The sequence below is a fragment of the Phalangium opilio genome, unplaced genomic scaffold (genome assembly GCF_054372755.1).
Source record: "Phalangium opilio isolate 3A_F unplaced genomic scaffold, DU_Popi_V2 ptg000048l_1, whole genome shotgun sequence".
Lineage (NCBI taxonomy): Eukaryota > Metazoa > Arthropoda > Arachnida > Opiliones > Phalangiidae > Phalangium > Phalangium opilio.
Window position 1 is genome coordinate 4666031 of NW_028324170.1, and position 18146 is coordinate 4684176.

The 18146-nt window shown below is 33.3% G+C and overlaps 1 protein-coding gene across 5 annotated transcripts in view; it reads right to left on the reverse strand.

The window, feature by feature from the left end:
- LOC149673859 (uncharacterized) overlaps positions 1-18146 on the reverse strand; it is a 39256-nt gene that overhangs the window by 12661 nt on the left and 8449 nt on the right. The window contains exon 1 of one of the 5 annotated variants that reach the window (XM_089839610.1): positions 7402-7604. The exons of the other annotated variants lie outside the window; for them this stretch is intronic. The gene's annotated coding sequence lies outside the window, so the exon portion shown is untranslated. Of the gene's footprint in view, positions 1-7401; positions 7605-18146 lie in introns of those variants that run through there. 5 annotated transcript variants of the gene reach the window in all.

Consider the following 18146-nt stretch of genomic DNA (forward strand, 5'->3'; position numbering starts at 1 on the left):
ATGAGCCTTTTGCAAAAGGGTGGGGGGGGGAGATTGCCGTTCCCCCACCAATAAAATGCGCAGAGAAAGGCTTGCAGTTCAGTAATTTTGAACTCGTAATGAGTACTCGAGTAACTTGTCATAATTACAGACGCCTAACCACACCGCACTTATGTTAAACCAAGAAGTGATATCTAGTTTATTAGGGAGAAGGTATAAATCGTCACATTCCCAGCTTTATCTCCAGTCCAAACGTAGGTCCGGAGTTAATCCCTGCCTCTAAATTACAACCAGCATCTCATTGGTTCTTGAAAACGCACGTCAGCCCCGACGCCAATGACGAAAATTACAGTCATATTTTCCGACTGAGGAGAGGCAGCGAAATAGCCCGGCCGCCTTTAACGTCCCCCCCCCCTTGTATTTTGAAAGAGGGACTAGGACTATGGCGCGCGAATACTTAGGCATCTTAAATCTTCTCCCTAATAAACTAGATATCACTTCTTGGCATAATTACAGACGCCTAACAACACCGCGCTCAAGTTAAACATTATTCTTGAGGCTCTTTAGTGAAAATTATCTATAGGAAAAACAATCAAAGTTATCACACCCTTTAAAATCTATAATTAAATACCTTATATAGTAGCTAAAGGCTAAATTATTTATTTTCCTTATAGTTTTTATTTAAACCCCCTAAGTTATTAGGCCTAAATTATCAATTAAACGCGAGCATTTGAAAATGACAGAACCGACCTTTTTAAGTTTTTTAATCTGTTAAAAACACCGAAAACAGTTTTTGTAACTCTTTAAAAGGTTGACGCTCTCACTTTTGTAATTTTTTTTCTATTTCTTGTACCAAAAAGAAAAAACGCCGGTTTTTTAGGCAGAAAATATAATTTCTTCGATTTTCTTTCAACCACAAAAAAGAAGTACATTATTAAAAGTCAATTACGGATGGCGATCAACCGTAAAATAACTTTTCCCTCCGTTTTCGCCCCAAAAACAAATTGAAATAGATGAATTGTAAGTCGCGACAAAAACCAAATTGATTTAAATGGAGTTAAAATTATTTGTAACAGTTGTAAATGAATTTTTTTAGTCTATTATATGTAGAGCATCCAACAGGGAGTTAACGACATGCTCAAGCTTTAGAAATAAGGATTTTTTACAAACTGGTTCTCCAGACTTGTGACCCCTTGGTGTCTTAAATAGTTAAATTAGTCCCTAGGACCAGTTAACCTTAACCTATGTATTTAAATTTGAATTTTTAAAGTATAGTCCTTCTAGCTATTCCAATCCTTATGGAATCTCCACTTTAAGAGATACGGAGAAATATTATGACTATATTTCAGACCTACTTGTTCCATTTTCTAACGATAGGTAATACCATAAGTTTATAACATATGTTCCATAAGTATGGCACTACCTATACTTCGTAATGCTAAAGACTTACAGCTCGAGCTAGTTCGAGAAAGACAAACGAGAATTGAAGTACTACACTCGGTGGTTAATTTTGCAGGACTTCCATGTTCCGATTTAGTCTGCATTACTAAGCCTCTGACAGCGACTCACCAGGCGTCGCTTTACGGGAATCTATGACCTACGTCACTTCATGACAAGCTCCAGTTTGTAACAAACTTATATGGAACATATCTTACGAACTTATGGTAATACTTTGGATTATAACAATCAGGGCTCGAGTAATTAAGGAATAGGGGACACAAAAACAATGTACGTCTATCAACACAGACATTTAACCAAGCGCTAAATAAAAACAATAGATACAAAATGGAAAATTACAATAATAAATTAACTTTCAAAAAAATATCTGACGCATCAAGCAAACCTCCCATGACACAATTCCTCGCGGAATTTTGTTCTAACCAATCACCACAACCCTAACAATTCAGGAACAGAAAATATGTCAATAATATCAACTACCTTTCACTCCCCAAAACTTGAAGCACATACGCACATACGAGTATTTCACACTTCAGCGATATTCAAAAAGCGAACACTATACATATTTTAACACATTGTTAAGATTTTAAATACTAGGTATTCAACGATGAGCTATAGTGAATATCCATGTCACGAAGATCTGCATACATCTTTAAAGATGCAACTACTACTAACGTACGGTCATTTAGTCTTTCGTTAAAAACCAGAAAGCATTAAGAAACGCGGGAAATAAAGAAAAAATAATATCCCGCCAAAAAGTAGGCCACGTGTTTATGTCTCTCTGTCGATCCAAACGCGTTTTAAACTCGAATTTTTGAAATTATCCCAAGGGTGAAGATGAGTCTATTTCGAACATAATATGAATTTGCATAAATATTTCATGAATATTGTACCAATTTTATAGAATTTTTAAAGTTTCCCCAAAAGATAAGTTCAAGTTTGAATTGTAGTTCATAAGATATGTTCCATAAGTTTGTCACTGGTTAGAAACTTGAGCTGGTCATGAAGTGACACTGACTTAGGTCATAGATTCGAGGTAAAGCGACGCCTGGTGAGGCGCTGTCAAAGGTTTAGTACAGACTAAATAGGAAGATGGACTACAAAACCGAGTGTAGTCAATTCTCGCGTCGTTCTCGAACTAGCTCGAGTTGTCTCTAGCATTACGAAGTATTGGTAGTGTCTTGCTTATGGAATATAACTAATAAACTTATTATCAAAAAATGTGACGTCAAACGACAATTTAAATATTCTTGCATGAAATTAATAAATTCAATAGAGCCTGGTCTTGTTTAACAAATTACGAACTCGGGACATAAGTAAACCCTAAGAAATTTTCGCGGTTAAATTTTGCGCCAAAACGAGTTTGACAGCGCGGTTTTTAAGAATGAAGTAATTTTTTTTTTATTTCTACGTAGTAATTTTAGTAATGGAACTTAAAAATAAACCAGGTAATAATGCTATTCTATCTCTCTATGTATAGAATTTTACGACAAACCTGTTCAATAATTGGGAAAAAAAGGGGAGAGAGACACCTAGTTACGAGTGAATATTAACCCTAATTTTTGATATCAACCTCTTTTAAAACGAGACAGATGTAAATTTTAATTTAAGTGCTTCTAGGATGGGTGGTTACTTTTCATATAAGTGAGCAATTAACCCATGGGCATAACTTCGTAATGAGTAAGTATGGGTTATTCCTTAGCTAGGGGCTTATCGTCTATTTCCACCATGGGAAACAAATTAGACTCAATCATAACTCGAAAACGGTGATCAGGACGGCAAAATGTCATCGAACATTTTCGACTCAAAATCGCGAAAAAAAATCCCCCTTAAATTTTAGGCGGACTTTTTGACAATTACTTACATAGAGTATTTACATAAGTTCATAAGATATGTACCATAAGTTTATCACATCACTCGTTACTTAGAGCTTTGCATGAAGTGACGTAGGTCATACATTCAGGGTAAGGAGATGCCTGGTGAGGCGCTGTCAAAGGCTTAGTAATGCAGACTAAATAGGACCTAGTCACCTAGATGGAAGTCCTGCAAAATTAACCACCGAGTGTAGGACTTCAATTCTCGCTTGTCGTGCTCGAACTAGCTCGAGCTGTAAGTCTTTAGCATTACGAAGTAATGATAGTGTCATACTTATGGAACATATGGTATTTGTTATGGACAAATATCATAATACATTATTATTTCAGCCTCAATTAACTCGCCTAATTTTAATACACTTTATTATCTCTATTTAATACAAATACAAATACAAATACAAATACAAATACAAATACCAATACAAACATTACCTACCATATAATCGCAACCTCACTTCACCTATCCCAATTTAATTATAAAGTTAATAAGCTCATTAAAAGTCACCACAAGACGACTCTATTAAAAAGAAAGGCACCCAATTACATATTTCAAAACCCAATATTTCCTTATAGAAGTGAAGGCGATAAATAATTTCAAAAACTGATCAGCTTCATCGAATGGAATTAAATTGACCCTGATTTCTCTTTTTGATAGGGCGTATTAAATTAAATTTGAACCACCGCACGAACAACGTGTAAGAGTTTAAAAGGAAGGGTTGGAATTTCAAACGTCTCTAGCTTAATATTGTCTTGGGCGTTACCTTGATTTGTTCTAACAGCAATTTATTTCAAACTCTCTCCTTTACAAAGTAACGCCAAGAAGCGATATCTAGTTTTCTAGGGAGAAGGTATAAGATGTCTAAGTATTCGCGCGCCATAGTCCCAGTCCCCCTTTCAAAATACAAGGGGGGACGTAAAAGGAGGCCAGGCTATTTCGCTGTTTCTCCTCAGTCGGAAAATACAAAGTAATTTTTGTCATTCGCGTCGCGCTGACGTGAGTTTTCAAGAACCAATGAGATGCTGGTTGTAATTTAGAGGCGGCGGGGATTAACTCCGGACCTACTATACGTTTGGACTGGAGATAAAGCTAGAAATGAGTCGAATTTACACCTTCTCCCTAGTAAACTAGATATCGCTTCTTGGTAACGGCGTCTGTTTGCCTTTGACTGTATTACGTTCTACAGGAAAGTGACCCATAGATGCAATCTTTATTTTGTAACGGAGTTAGTTGTAGGTCATTCGGGGAGGGGAATGTGGGGGGTAGCGGGAATTCATTTTGGAATCTCACTCACTCTTTTTTACAATATTGTTTTTAAAGGGCGTAGTTTTGTTATTTTCAAATTCTAACAACGCGTCGCAGACGCCGTACTTCCTCTAAAGTTCTAAACGAAAGCCGAAACGGATTTACTTGAATTTTGACAAAGGGTGACATTTCATCACCAAAGGTTTATAAGAGAGATAAATTTACGCGACTTGAAACGCGTCAGGACTCTGGTAATTTAAAATTTAAGGCAAAATTATTCAGGGTGTTTCTGATAACCCAAGTTAATAATGTTAGAAAAAAAGAATATTATTTAAAGACGTTCAAGGTTATATAATGCAAAATAGAATTCTGAAAACATTTTCACGGGTTGTCATTCGTAAATTTTTGATAAACATCTCTATTAGTCAAAAGATGCTCCAAATTTTTTTATTTAAAATCCTGAATTTTTTATTGTTTTGACTCAAACAAACCAAACATCACTTCAAATTGAAATTCATAAAAAAGTTGTAAATTTTTCACGCCTCATTGCGTAGCATTACTTAATAAAAACAGTTTATTAAAAAAATATATATTTTTTCTCTCCGATTAAATTCTCCATACATTTTTAAAATTCATCGTAAAACATTCCTCGAATTTTAAATACTAGATCAAGCTGTTTTCCGATCCGGGTTGATTGGTCTCTCGTTTACTGTCTAACTTAGTTATTATTTTTATTTGCATTTGCTACTATTATTAAAGTTAAAATTCGATATTTTTCATAGTAAGAGTGTCCCTTCCCTTAAAATTCGCTTAAAATGTCCCCTTAATTCCACAATTTGAAATTAAAATGCTACGGAAAGAAAAAGTTTCCCAAAATAGGCGCCGCATAAATGAAAATATTTAAAATTTAATTATTGGGTATTTAAAGAAACTTTTCCCTAGAAATAAGAAGTATTATCCCTCATGTCTCATTCATAAGAAGCTGCGCGCGGTAACTGCGCATAACATCTAATTAAAACTCAAGTTATAATCGCGTAATAGCTATTACGACGCCTCGCTTATAATTAACTCCAGTAGATTCCCCGAAAAAAAAAGAAAGAATCTCAATTCTTAAATTTGCAATTAAAATAATTATTCATTCATCTACTGAAATAGAACAAATACAGATAACCCTATATCTAATAAAGCACCGGTACATCTTGTATTACGTACGAACCTTCATCTTAATTACTTATATGTCATTAAACAAATCAGGGAGTAAAACAGGTCGACCTTACTAATGAACTTGAAATTGCATTAAGCATCTTAGTAAAAAAAAAGGTTATTAAACCAGCACTGAGTCTGAAGTCTCCGCCAGTCTGAGACTTTTAATATGGACCAGCCCATCCTTATAAAGGTAGTTTTTAATCAATATATTATTATAGTGGTGATGGACATTATCTTGAACTACTTTCAGTTAGGTTTCAAAATTATGTGGGTGTTTATCTACGCTAATTTTTCATTTTCCAAATTCCACGAGTTTTCCTTAAATGTTTTCACTGAGAATCTACGTCATTTTTGATCACAGTTTTAATTGTTTTGTTTCCAATAATAATAATAAAACAACACCTAGCGTGGTCCTTTCACAGGCGAATTATCCGACCCCTCTAATTTAATATTATCATACATATATAGAGAGAGAAAAAGGTAGACGATGCTTGAGGCAAAATATTATCTACAATCTTGAACCATGGGAACGTCGAAATTCAAAACTTACAATGATTCCCGAAACAAGTTTATTTTTTATTAATAAATTACTCGAGTCCCCTCGATCGGATATTAATTTAAACGTTATAACTTTTCATGAAACTTGGAGAAATTACTCCACGGAATACGTTGTTTATTATTAACATTAACCCTTATGACCAATTAAACAAATTTTTCTTATCATGAAAGGCCGGTGAAAAATTTAAACAAACACATACAAACATAACGAAAATTTCCAAAACCGTTCTGTTTACCATTTACTGATGGTTGATATTGTAAATTAACCGATGTCGATACCAATTTCAACAGATTATTTAAAACAATGAAACCGATAACAAGCAATTTCAACCGATTATTAAAAACAATGAAACCGATTATCGACCAATTTCCACCGATTATTAAAAACAATGAAACCGATTATCGACCAAATTTCCACCGATTATCGACCAAATTTCCACCGATTATCGACCAAATTTCCACCGATTATCGACCAAATTTCCACCGATTATCGACCAAATTTCCACCGATTATCGACCAAATTTCCACCGATTATCGACCAAATTTCCACCGATTATCGACCAAATTTCCACCGATTATCGACCAAATTTCCACCGATTATCGACCAAATTTCCACCGATTATCAACCAAATTTCCACCGATTATCAACCAATTTCGACCGATTATCCACCAATTTCAACCGATAACGAGCAATTTCGACCGATAACGAGCAATTTCGACCGATTATCAACCAATTTCGACCTATTATCGACCGAAATATGGGTAAAAAACCTCGAATCGATTAATCCTTCAAAATCGGTAAATTATTCTCGAGCCGATATAACGGTTAAAGTGTCACCAATACCGATATCATGTCGGTTTCTGCCCGAACTCAGTTAACCCTAGCATACTATAAACAAGACAAAATTAATGTATATACAGTACACCCATCTTGAAAACAGGAACCGGTTAACGCGGTAAATATGAACCAGTAACCCCTAAAACTCAGGTAAAAAAAAAGAAATAATCTTAACTATAAAATCAATCTTGGAAAAAGCAAAAAAAACCTAGAGAAAAATGATTAATGATAAAAACATATCTTACCTTTAAATTAGATATAGATTAAAGTTTACTAGTACAAACACGACGGTATATTTTCATTGGTAAAAAAACATCCACGTGATTAAAAGATATTTCAAAAAGAAATCTTCTTCAAGATTTAAGATACCATATACTACATAATATACAACTAAACCACCTCCGGAGCTAAGTTAAGTACTTCTGGAAAGACGGACTCCACCAGACTGTCTTTTGAGGTGAATCAAAAGGCCAAGGGTAAGAAGAAGAAGAAGAAAAAGACTATCCCTCCCTCCAAAGGAAGTTTAAAGCCAGAGGGATTCAACGAAGGAAAAAAATGCTAAGACGTTTTAGGCCTAATAAACATTACACAACCAGTTGGGTTGGCTTGGCTTTGGGGGTTTAGCTACGGGGATAGCAAAACAGTATGGAATGAATTTACGCTATTAGCTTTGGGGGGTGTGGTTCGCTAGACCGGGGTGATTTTGATGTTAAAATGTGATGTAGTTTTTCCCACGGAAGGAACAAGAAGGATTTTCACCTTTCTGACTTTTAATGCCTTCGTTCAGTTCTTCTAAGCCATGAAGCAGGTAAGATTATACCTGTATTATCGGAGGGGACGGACATTTGAGTCATTTTGAAAAATATTTATTATTTATCAAAGAGGTGATTTTAAAATCTTATGATTTCGTCCATGTAGACACAATTAACCGAGTAATTTCGCTATAGAGAGGGGTGTGAATTGAGTATCCACAGCTTTGGGGGCAACTTTGTAATAGAGAATTCTATTCGCTTCCGGAAGGTGGGATGTCACTAAGGTAAGAGATATAGATGGTTATAGCGTTGGCATATATTGGAAAGAAAGTACTCTATGGACCCCTTTTCAATACAGGGGGGGGGGGTATTATCGTCTGCTTGATGTAGGCTTATGAAGGAACTTCCGGTATATGCACCCAAAGACATTAGACAGGACTTCGACGTTACAAGTACGCACCAAATTGGGTCCGTATTGTTTGAAGCCATTCCTAACGTCTTTTTTTGCCCACAAACCCCATCCCATAACCATAAATGTTCTGTGTTATAGAAAACAAGGTGGTCTAACACCAGACTCTATTTTATCTCCCACCCTTCATGACTTTTGAAAAAATGGTCTTTTGGTAGCGTTGGAAAGGAAACAGTTTCTACCTAAAAGCTCCCGTAGTGATAGTTTATCTATTGTTAATAGCTTATTTGTCATTTTATTAAAATTCAAAACCTATTATTAAAATATATAACTTTTTTAAAAAAGGAGGAATTCAATATAAAATACGAAACAGTTTTTAAGGGGTGAAATCCGTCATAACGAAATAGGAATTGCACGCGATGGTTATACGCTCTGATAAATCTATTTTATTAAAACAAAAGACTCCAAATTTAACATTAAAATCGGTATAAATTATAAAAATAGAAACTGCGACCTAACCATGTAACCTTCAACAAATATAAATAAAACCCTTAATTTATTCCCCCTAGGTATCTAACAGGATTGCCACGCAATTTTCAGATTCAAATTCCCTGACTTTTCCACTCCAGGTTTTCCCTGACGTTCTTAGGCCCAATTGTTATTATTTTAAATAAAAAAAAAGTAAATCATATTTTTGAAAATTTAAGTTAAAACCATGTTTAGTCAGCTCCCCGATTTCGGTGTCTGGACAAAGGTGATCTCACTAAATTGCACTCTGGCAACACTTGTCCGCACACTACAAGTGTTGCCAATCATTTGCGAGTACAGGATACAGTCACAAACCCTGAAATCTGACCTCAACTATTCCTGTACAACAAAATACGAATTCAAAGTGTGGGAGAATATTTTCAATTTTGGAAAATGTACGCCCTAGATTCGCAAAAAGGGAAAACCAAACCCAAACGATCTCAGTGAAGAAAAAAAAAATAAAATACTGACCACATCAAAATCAACTACTTCCATTTTCATCCAACCAATAACTAGTTTTTTTTAACACCGATGTTTTTACTCTCTCAAGACATAATTTTCACGTACCCTGGTACCCTGTTATAAATCTTGGCCCGAAATCTTTTTAATTCTCACCACCAAAGGGAAGCCGCACCCAAAAGATAGAAAAAAGAAAACAACCAAATTGGTATTTTCATTCTGAAAACAGGATCTAAGAACTAAAATTGCCTCGTCAGAAAGCGCTTCTTATTCGATTTTAACTTACTGATAAACAAAATACGCGCAAAAACACAGTAGCCAAGGCCTAAATCGAGCCCTAAGCATAGAATTTTATTTAAAGGGATATTCCTGGCTTGAATTTTTTCTTTTTTAAATCGAAAGAGCGTATAAAATAATGGATTTATCAATTGGAACCATGTCTCTATCTACAATATTAAAGAAGATACGAAGGAATGAAGTTTCCGTAATGGACACTACGCGTTAGGCTTCTCCGCGAAGCACTCACTAGGAGTATCTCTATTGGACGAATCCGTCAGCCTATCGCGTAGTGTCCATTACGCACCATTACAGAAACTTAATTGCTCATATCTCCTTAAATAATATAGATAGAAACATGGTTCCAATTGATATATTTATAATTTTATACGTTCTATCAATTAAAAAAGCAAAAAATTCTAGCCCGGAGTATCCCATTAAAATGAAATTATTAGCATTTATTACGCTTGTCGTCGTTTAATAGACCCTTTCGGCAGTTCAGTTCAAATCAGTGCTTGACCCGAGAACATTGCGCTGAGTTATAGTAAAGAGAAAGGGAGGTAGGAAGGAAGTTTAACTAACCCCCTTTTGCAAAAACTTCCATAAATATTAAAATAAAATTTTCGTGAATATATTTTTTTATTATCATATTATATTTAAAATTAATTATAAATACTCGAAGTACCTAGGCATACACTGCGTAAAACCTCAATTTAAATTTTATAGTCACAATCATCCTTGAAAATTAATTAACCTTTTTAAAACAATATTTTACGGCATAATTAGTGGAATTTCCGTTAAAATACACCCTTACGAAGTTACGAGCGAGTTTAAAACATTATTTAGAGTTCGTTAAAACATCTTAACCCCCTTTTTTTAACCCTTAAAATTAATTAAAAAGGGTTTAACTGAGGTGAATAATTCTTTGTAGAAAACATGTAAAAATTACACAAAAATGTTACCAGCGGAAGGTGTCAATTTTCTATGGGGAAAAACCCTCAATTATTTTCTTTTCAAAAAAAGGGAAAAAATGTTATGTTCTACACTAAAAACATTTTGTCTTTTTTAGAGTTTAAACTTGAGGGTGTTTTCAGTTAAAATTTATTATTATAGGGGTCTAAAAAAAGTGAAAAGTTCTGAATTATGACTTTCGCAAACTCGCATTAAGTCGTGTATTCATAATAATAACCTTATTATTTGAAAAAGCCAACTAAGAAATAACAAAAAAGCACACATTTTTATTACATTAACAAAGCAAGTTTGTTCATTTTTAATTTTTTTCTTCTATGGTTTAGGACTGGGAGATGTTCATGTTATAATATTTAAACTAAATAAAAATTCTGACCTCAATGCCTACTTTTCAAAGTGTCTAACTTCAAAAATTAAAAGGGATTCGATGAGGGAAAGATAAGTTTGAATGATATTTCAATGGAGTTTAAGAATAGTTTCTTTAAAAAGATGAAAAAAACTGGAATCTGATTGGTATAGCAGACGATAGTAATGGCGCCATTAAAGAGATAAAAGGTATTTAAATCTTGTAAGTAACTTCATAAATACGAATTTCTTTAAGATAAGGTTTTAATTTATTTAAATAAGTTAAGTTTAAACAAAGCAAAAATGTAACTGATTGCATTTGCTACAGAATCGGGGTAGTTAAATAGCAGACGACATTAACGTCGCCATTAAAGGGTAAATTATGATGTCATAAATATGGCCTATATATTTTAAAACTTTAAGTTAAGAAATTATAATTACGTTAATTTCTTTTAAACCTAAGTTTAAAGCAAGTAAATATAACAATTATTATTATTAAGGTAGCTAAGTAGTAGACGACATAGTGACGCCATTAAAGGGTAAATATAGAAATGTTATAAATCTTTAATCTAATAAATCATTAGAGATGATAAAATACTTTTTAAACAAAGTTCTACTTATATAACAATTGTTATAATTAAGGTAGGCCTAGTAAAGTAGCAGACGTCATAGTATGAAAGGGGTAAATGTAGAAATTATGTCATAAATAAATACATACTATTTGTTTTAAAATCTCTTAGTATGGAGATGACGTTATATTATATTTACTAAACGCTAAACCCCATGTTAACCCTTTTAACCTTTAAGTACAAGAAAAAGCAAACTTAATTATCTTAAATCTACAAGCTAATTAATTACTTTCCTCATAAAACAAACGATATGAGAACTAAAATAAATGTTGTACAGGTCGTTTTTGCTGACATTTTGAGCGATGTTTTTGTAATTTCCCTGGGCTCGAAAAGTATAAGCCCTTAGAGAGGTTACGTTATCGTTATGTCATATTTTAACAAGAATAGGGCGTGGCAGCTAGTCGTTGTAAGGCTCGCTGTTTGTTTTTGATTAGCGCGAGTCTAGCTATAGCTACACTCGTTTTATTTGCATTTGCCTGAGTTAGTATTAGGAATATAGCGTAATAAATGTAATTACACAAAAAAAGTATATCTTAAAACTTCGTTAAATAAAACAAAGCTTACTATATACATTTGTTTAATTAGTAGTTGGGAAATTACTAATTAGAATTAACCTTAATTATACATTAAATAAATACGAGGTATACCCGCATCTAAATTAAGTTGTAACTACAAGTTTGTTTATTTTATCTTTGTAATTTGTTTCTTTTAGATATGGTTTATCAAACAATCTAGGCCTAAATGTATTTAAAATAAATAATAAATAAATAAAACTCAATCACTACTTGATCTGATTTTCTGATTTCGGACTTTGTCTTGAGGTCAGAAAGTCAAATATTGCGCTGACGTGAACCAAGTCGATAATATACAATTAATCTTACCAGATATCATCCTAAATATACAGGGTGATTCTGATAAGTCTGCATTCATAAATTAAGGGGGATGTTCTTTGGGTGTACGATTTTGAGTCGAAAATGTACATACCTTCTATCTCCATTTTGATTGCCCTAAGGGACACTGTTTAAGTTAATATTTGATTATTTTATTGATGACCCCTTAATTAAATTAGAACTCATTGTCCAACTCAGTTTCTTAATTAAATTTAAGGGGCCATCCGTAAAATACTCCACAAACTACACCCGTTTCCAAGGGGTGGAAATCTGTCTATTACAAGACATAATTCATAGGTTAAAATATAAAGAAGATTAATAAAGGCATTTCCTTTCTATCTGCTAAAAAAATATCATCGCATTTCTAAACAGCCATGTATAAAAGTCAACGGAAATACATTCCGTGACCTTTGACCCGGATTTTGAAGACCAGTGGTATAAGAAAGGGACCTTTTAGACTTAGCTATCATTAACCGAAAGAAAAATTAATGTTTTTAACACCCAATGCCTCGGGGTTGTAGTTTTTTTTCACCCTGTAACCTCTAGTCTAGTATTTTAATAAAAAAAAAATACCTTAATGCCAAAAACCGGGAAATTCTCCAAATTGCCGCCAAAACATCCCTTGATTTATAACCAGCGTGTTTATTACCCATCTTCCAAGTGTCCCAAAAGCAGCAAAATACCCGAACAAAATACCATGATAATTTTCAAACTCACCAACCCAAACCATTTCCTTTATATAGGGTCAGTATGCATAACTTTGGACACTTTTTGCATAACCTTGAATAACTTCCGTTGCTTATATGTTAGACTCAAAATTAAAAAAGCAATGGAGAGAAGCATTCTTAAGACACATTCTCACAAGTTTTCAACTTTTTAAATGGAATACATTTTTCACAAAGTAGAGTTCCCCAAAGGCCGAATTCGTGCTCAACTTTGGACACTTCTATGTAACTTTGGACGCCCCCTTCCTAACTTTGGACACCCCTTCCTAACTTTGGACAGCGAAAAAAGGGTGACTTGGGGACGCATTAGGCGAATCACAATTTCAAAAGTTAAAATATAGGCTTAGGCCGACCTAGACGTAGGCCTAAAATAGGCCTATAGGCCTATAAAAAATCAGAAATTTCTTTAAAACAAACTTTATTAAATATGGGGCTACTTATGTAGGTTTTTAGGTATATAGGGCCTAGGCCTATTTTGGCGCGCTGTTTGCCGCGGAACAATTTTAACAAACTGAGGACGTGTCCCTTATTGTTTTAAACTCTAAAAAAGGCTAATATCGCGAGTTAATTAGTGTTAACAAACGGAGAAATCGGCCAGCATGAAAGTGTCCAAAGTTAGAAATTTGCCCAGGTGTTTTTAAAGCTGAATATTTCGTCGAATTTCCCGCGTAAGACAGTGTTTAAAATACGGATTATGAAGCCAAAAAGTTGCTCTTTCGAATGGTTTCTAGTTTGTTCAGGTATGATTTCTCTAATTTTCGTCAAACCTTATTTCCCGGGACCAAAGGGTTGACCCCCGTCAAATTTGGCCGTAATTTAAATGGACGAGTTTGGGGAGTGGGCTAATTTGGCTCGTAACGTAGTCGGATGTTATTCTACGACTTTGAAGTATTTTTTTCTAAATTCCTCACATTCTAAGCTTTAAAATAAGCTATTTCATTATCAATTTGATGCATCCAGTAATTAAATATGATTTTTATAATAAAAGTGTCTAAAGTTGGAGCTGTCCAAAGTTAGGCACACTGACCCTACATATATATGAAAAGAGAGTTAGAAAATAATTTTTTTTTTTTTACCAAAATCTGTTGTCATAAATTATATAACAGTTTAGTGGGGTCTTAATCTAGTCCCGTCAACTTATCTTCATACTGTTAGACCACCATTAATAACTCACGTTTCTTAGTGTAAGGTAAAATTGACTAAAAATCCACGATGCAGTTGTCATGAAAATTTCAAGGGAATCGTTAAAAATTTAATTTCCACGATTTTACGATGGTTTTGGGCGCGAAAAATTATTTTCTACGAGCGGATAATATTAAGCTTTTAAAGGCGCACTATAAAGATAGTAGTGTACTTAGTTTAATGTCAATTTTAACTTTTCTAGAATAGAAGAGTCGGGGAGCTATAGTTCAGTGTCTGCCTTGAACGAATTTTAACTTCGGCAGGATTAATGCAGCAAAAAGTGTTTCTTATCAACACGTGCGAATGAGGATTTTTTTCTTAAAATTACACAGATTATAAAATCGAAAGATATCCTTAACTTAACTAAAAGATTTTCATTTTATTTTTTATTTATTTCCTTGTAAAAGCGTGACAAATTCGAAATCGAAATTCTTTGCGGTGTTTCGTGGTTTTTATTTTTTTTAAGTAGCGTATATACGTTTTGATTTTCTATTTCAAAGATTATATAATATAATGTGAAAGATCTACCTATGAAAGATTTTTTTAATCTAGGGCTATTTTGAAAAATTGCAACGATCAGAAATGTAACCAAAGCATTCCTGACCTTAGTCCGTATATTTCATTACTGATATCATTAATATTTAATATTTAGCATACTGGTTGATATATGCATATATCATCCGCCATTTTTAAAATGGCAGCCATAAAATTAATTAAAACGTGCCTTAGTCTAGAGCAAGAAGCGATATCTAGTTTACTAGGGAGAAGTTATAAATTCGCCACATTTCCAGCTTTATCTCCAGTCCAAACCTAGGTCCGAAGTTAATCCCCGCCGCCTCTAAATTACAACCAGCATCTCATTGGCTCTAGAAAACTCACGTCAGTGCGACGCGAATGACGAAAACTACGTATTTTCCGACTGAGGAGAGGCGAAATAGCCCGGTCTCCATTTACGTCCCCCCTTGTATTTTGATTTTTGAAAGGGGGACTGGGACTATGCGCGCGAATACAAAGGCATCTTATACCTTTTCCCTAGTAAACTAGATATCACTTCTTGTCTAGAGTAAATAAAGGAAAAGATTCTCACACACCCCATTACCTTTGAACTTAAAGGGATACATGGGCTAGAATTATTTCTTTTTTTAATCAAAAGAGCGTAATAAAATAATAAATACAGTATATCAAAATTGGAATCATGTTTCTATCTACAATATTAAAGAAGATACAAGTAATTCAGTTTCAGTAATGGACACTACTCGTTAGGCTTCCAGAGAAGCACTGGGGACTATCCCCATTGGACGCCTAGTACCACCTGATGGATTCATCCAATAGGGTAACTCCCCAGTGCTTCGCGGAGAAGACTCGCGCCCGAGGTATCCCTTTAAATTGGGTTCTAATTAATCAACTTAACCCTATTTTTATAGGCTAAATATAGCACCCTAAACAATGGAATAACTAGGTGTTTAAAATATTTAAATATAGCTTAATCTTAATTAACAATATAGCTAGTCAATCAATAAATACCTTCATTAAAATTAAATTATTGGTTTGAATCCTTTTTGATTTATTAATACGAGGAACCTAATTTAAAAATATAACGGCGATTTGGGTCAAGACGTATCTTTAACTCTAATGATTTAAAATTAAATCTTTATAAAAACCGATATCGATCTATAAATATATTTATTTATAATATAAAGATTAGAGAATTATTAAATAATAATAATAAATTTAATATAAGTTTGCTTCTAGTTCAAAATTTAAGTTTCAAATTATTTTTTTAAACAATACTATACAGTAGATTCTCATATTTATAATTATTTCAAACCTATTAAATTTTTTTAAACGAAAGTTAATTAAAAAGTAGTAATCAAATGCTCCTTATTAAATTAATTAAAGGAAGTTTAAGTATCGAGTGTTTAATTTTAATTATAATTATAAAAGCTTCGGTTTAATTTTTTTCTGAAGAGGGTTTAAAAAGTTTAAGTATCAATGAATTAAAAGAGGTTTAAATTTTATCAATGGATTTCCAGTATATACTTTGTTCAAGTTATTTGTTAAGAACTGGTTTCGATTATTAAAAATAAAGGACTGTACTTTGTTCAAACTCAAAAAACTAATTTTCTTTCTTCTTCTTTTTTTCTAAATTGAGAAATCAATAGAGTTTGTTTTTAATTGGTTTAGGGATTCACTTCGAGTCTTTTGTTTTCATAATAAATGGGGTGCTAGTTAAAATAGTGGTGGGAAATTCATGGCTACGAACGATGTGCTTCTTACCACCTTATTCTTTTCACTAAATTATTATAACAATAAAACAAAAGAATAAATAAACATTTCTAGGGCTGTGTGTATGACTTCAGAGCATCGAACTCGTTTCTCAATATTATTCGCGTTTGGTCCTATAACTTCTCTTCTAGAATACTTATATTAAAATTGAAGATACCATAATAAACTAGAGATTTCATAGAGTAATCGCTCCAAGTTTCACGAGTCACGTATTATTAATTACATCACAATAATAAAACTAGTTTCAACCAAAAAACATCTATAACTCATTCTATCTTTTAAGTGGACATAACTTCGGTTCTAAAGTCCTTGGATTAAAATTGAAGATACCACGATAAACTAGAGATTTCATAGAGTAATCGCTCCAAGTATCATGACACCACTATCATTAATAACGTCACAACAATCAAATGAAATTTAAATCTAAAAAAAAACCTTTCAAAATTCCGAAAAATTAAATTCATTACTTTTGAATTGCGATCATAACATTTTTCCTAATGAACTTAAATTAGTTATGAAGATACCATAAAACACTACAAATTCCATAGAGTAATAGCTCCAGGTATCATAACAACCACAATTAAAACAAACCCACAATTCATATGAACCATGAATGAAACCTTACAAAAAATAAATAAATAAACCTTTTTCTAAAATATTCCCATATCATATATTTTTTTTCTCTTTTTTCAAGGTATCATATATCACTAGTTATCCTGTTTTCCCTTAACTTCAACTTCCTGTACTTGTACGTAGCATACCTCTTTTTAACAACATTCATTATGAAAGGGCATTTTTTATACCCCCAAAAAAACCCCCAGTCAGCTGACCTTCTCAACAAGATACGATGATGGCACCCAACAACCCAAACCATAAGGTGAATGAATATCAGGTGAAGGTAATATATTTCTCAAAAGGTATTTATTCGGATAAAAGACTTAATAGAAAAGTTAGATAGATTTATGCTAGACCAGGAAGTTAAAAAGTTATTATGATATAAAAAAAAATAATATACAGAAGGGTCAAATGGGGTTTACATACGGGTTTACCTCAATAAAATATAACTTACAAAGAGAGAGAAAAAAGAAATACTAAATTCAATATTGTATACCACCCACTCATCCAACCGTTGTACAAAAAAACAATAAATACAATTGTTTATTTGTTGGTTTATTTTTTTATTCCTATGCAAACTTGTTTAGAAATGTTTTTCTCACGATTGTTTCTTCAAAGTTAGGGGCATACGTAACGTACTCGCAATCAGCTCAAAGGGTTAAATGTCGCTGGTTTATTAGAAAGATACGACGACGACTCCACGGGAATACGGAAGTCAAAAATCAACAGGGTTAATTCTAAGTGATTAGATAAATTCGTGTCAGTAGGTAAACTTAGACGTCTCCGCTCTTTTTTAATGGTTTTCGGAATTATTATCTCTTGATTGAGTTTACGATTTGAAAGGTGAGAGGTTGATGGGGGGAATTTCTTAAGATAGCCTAGGGCGGGCGGGCGACTCTTTACGGTTTTGTAAGATGGGCCAATT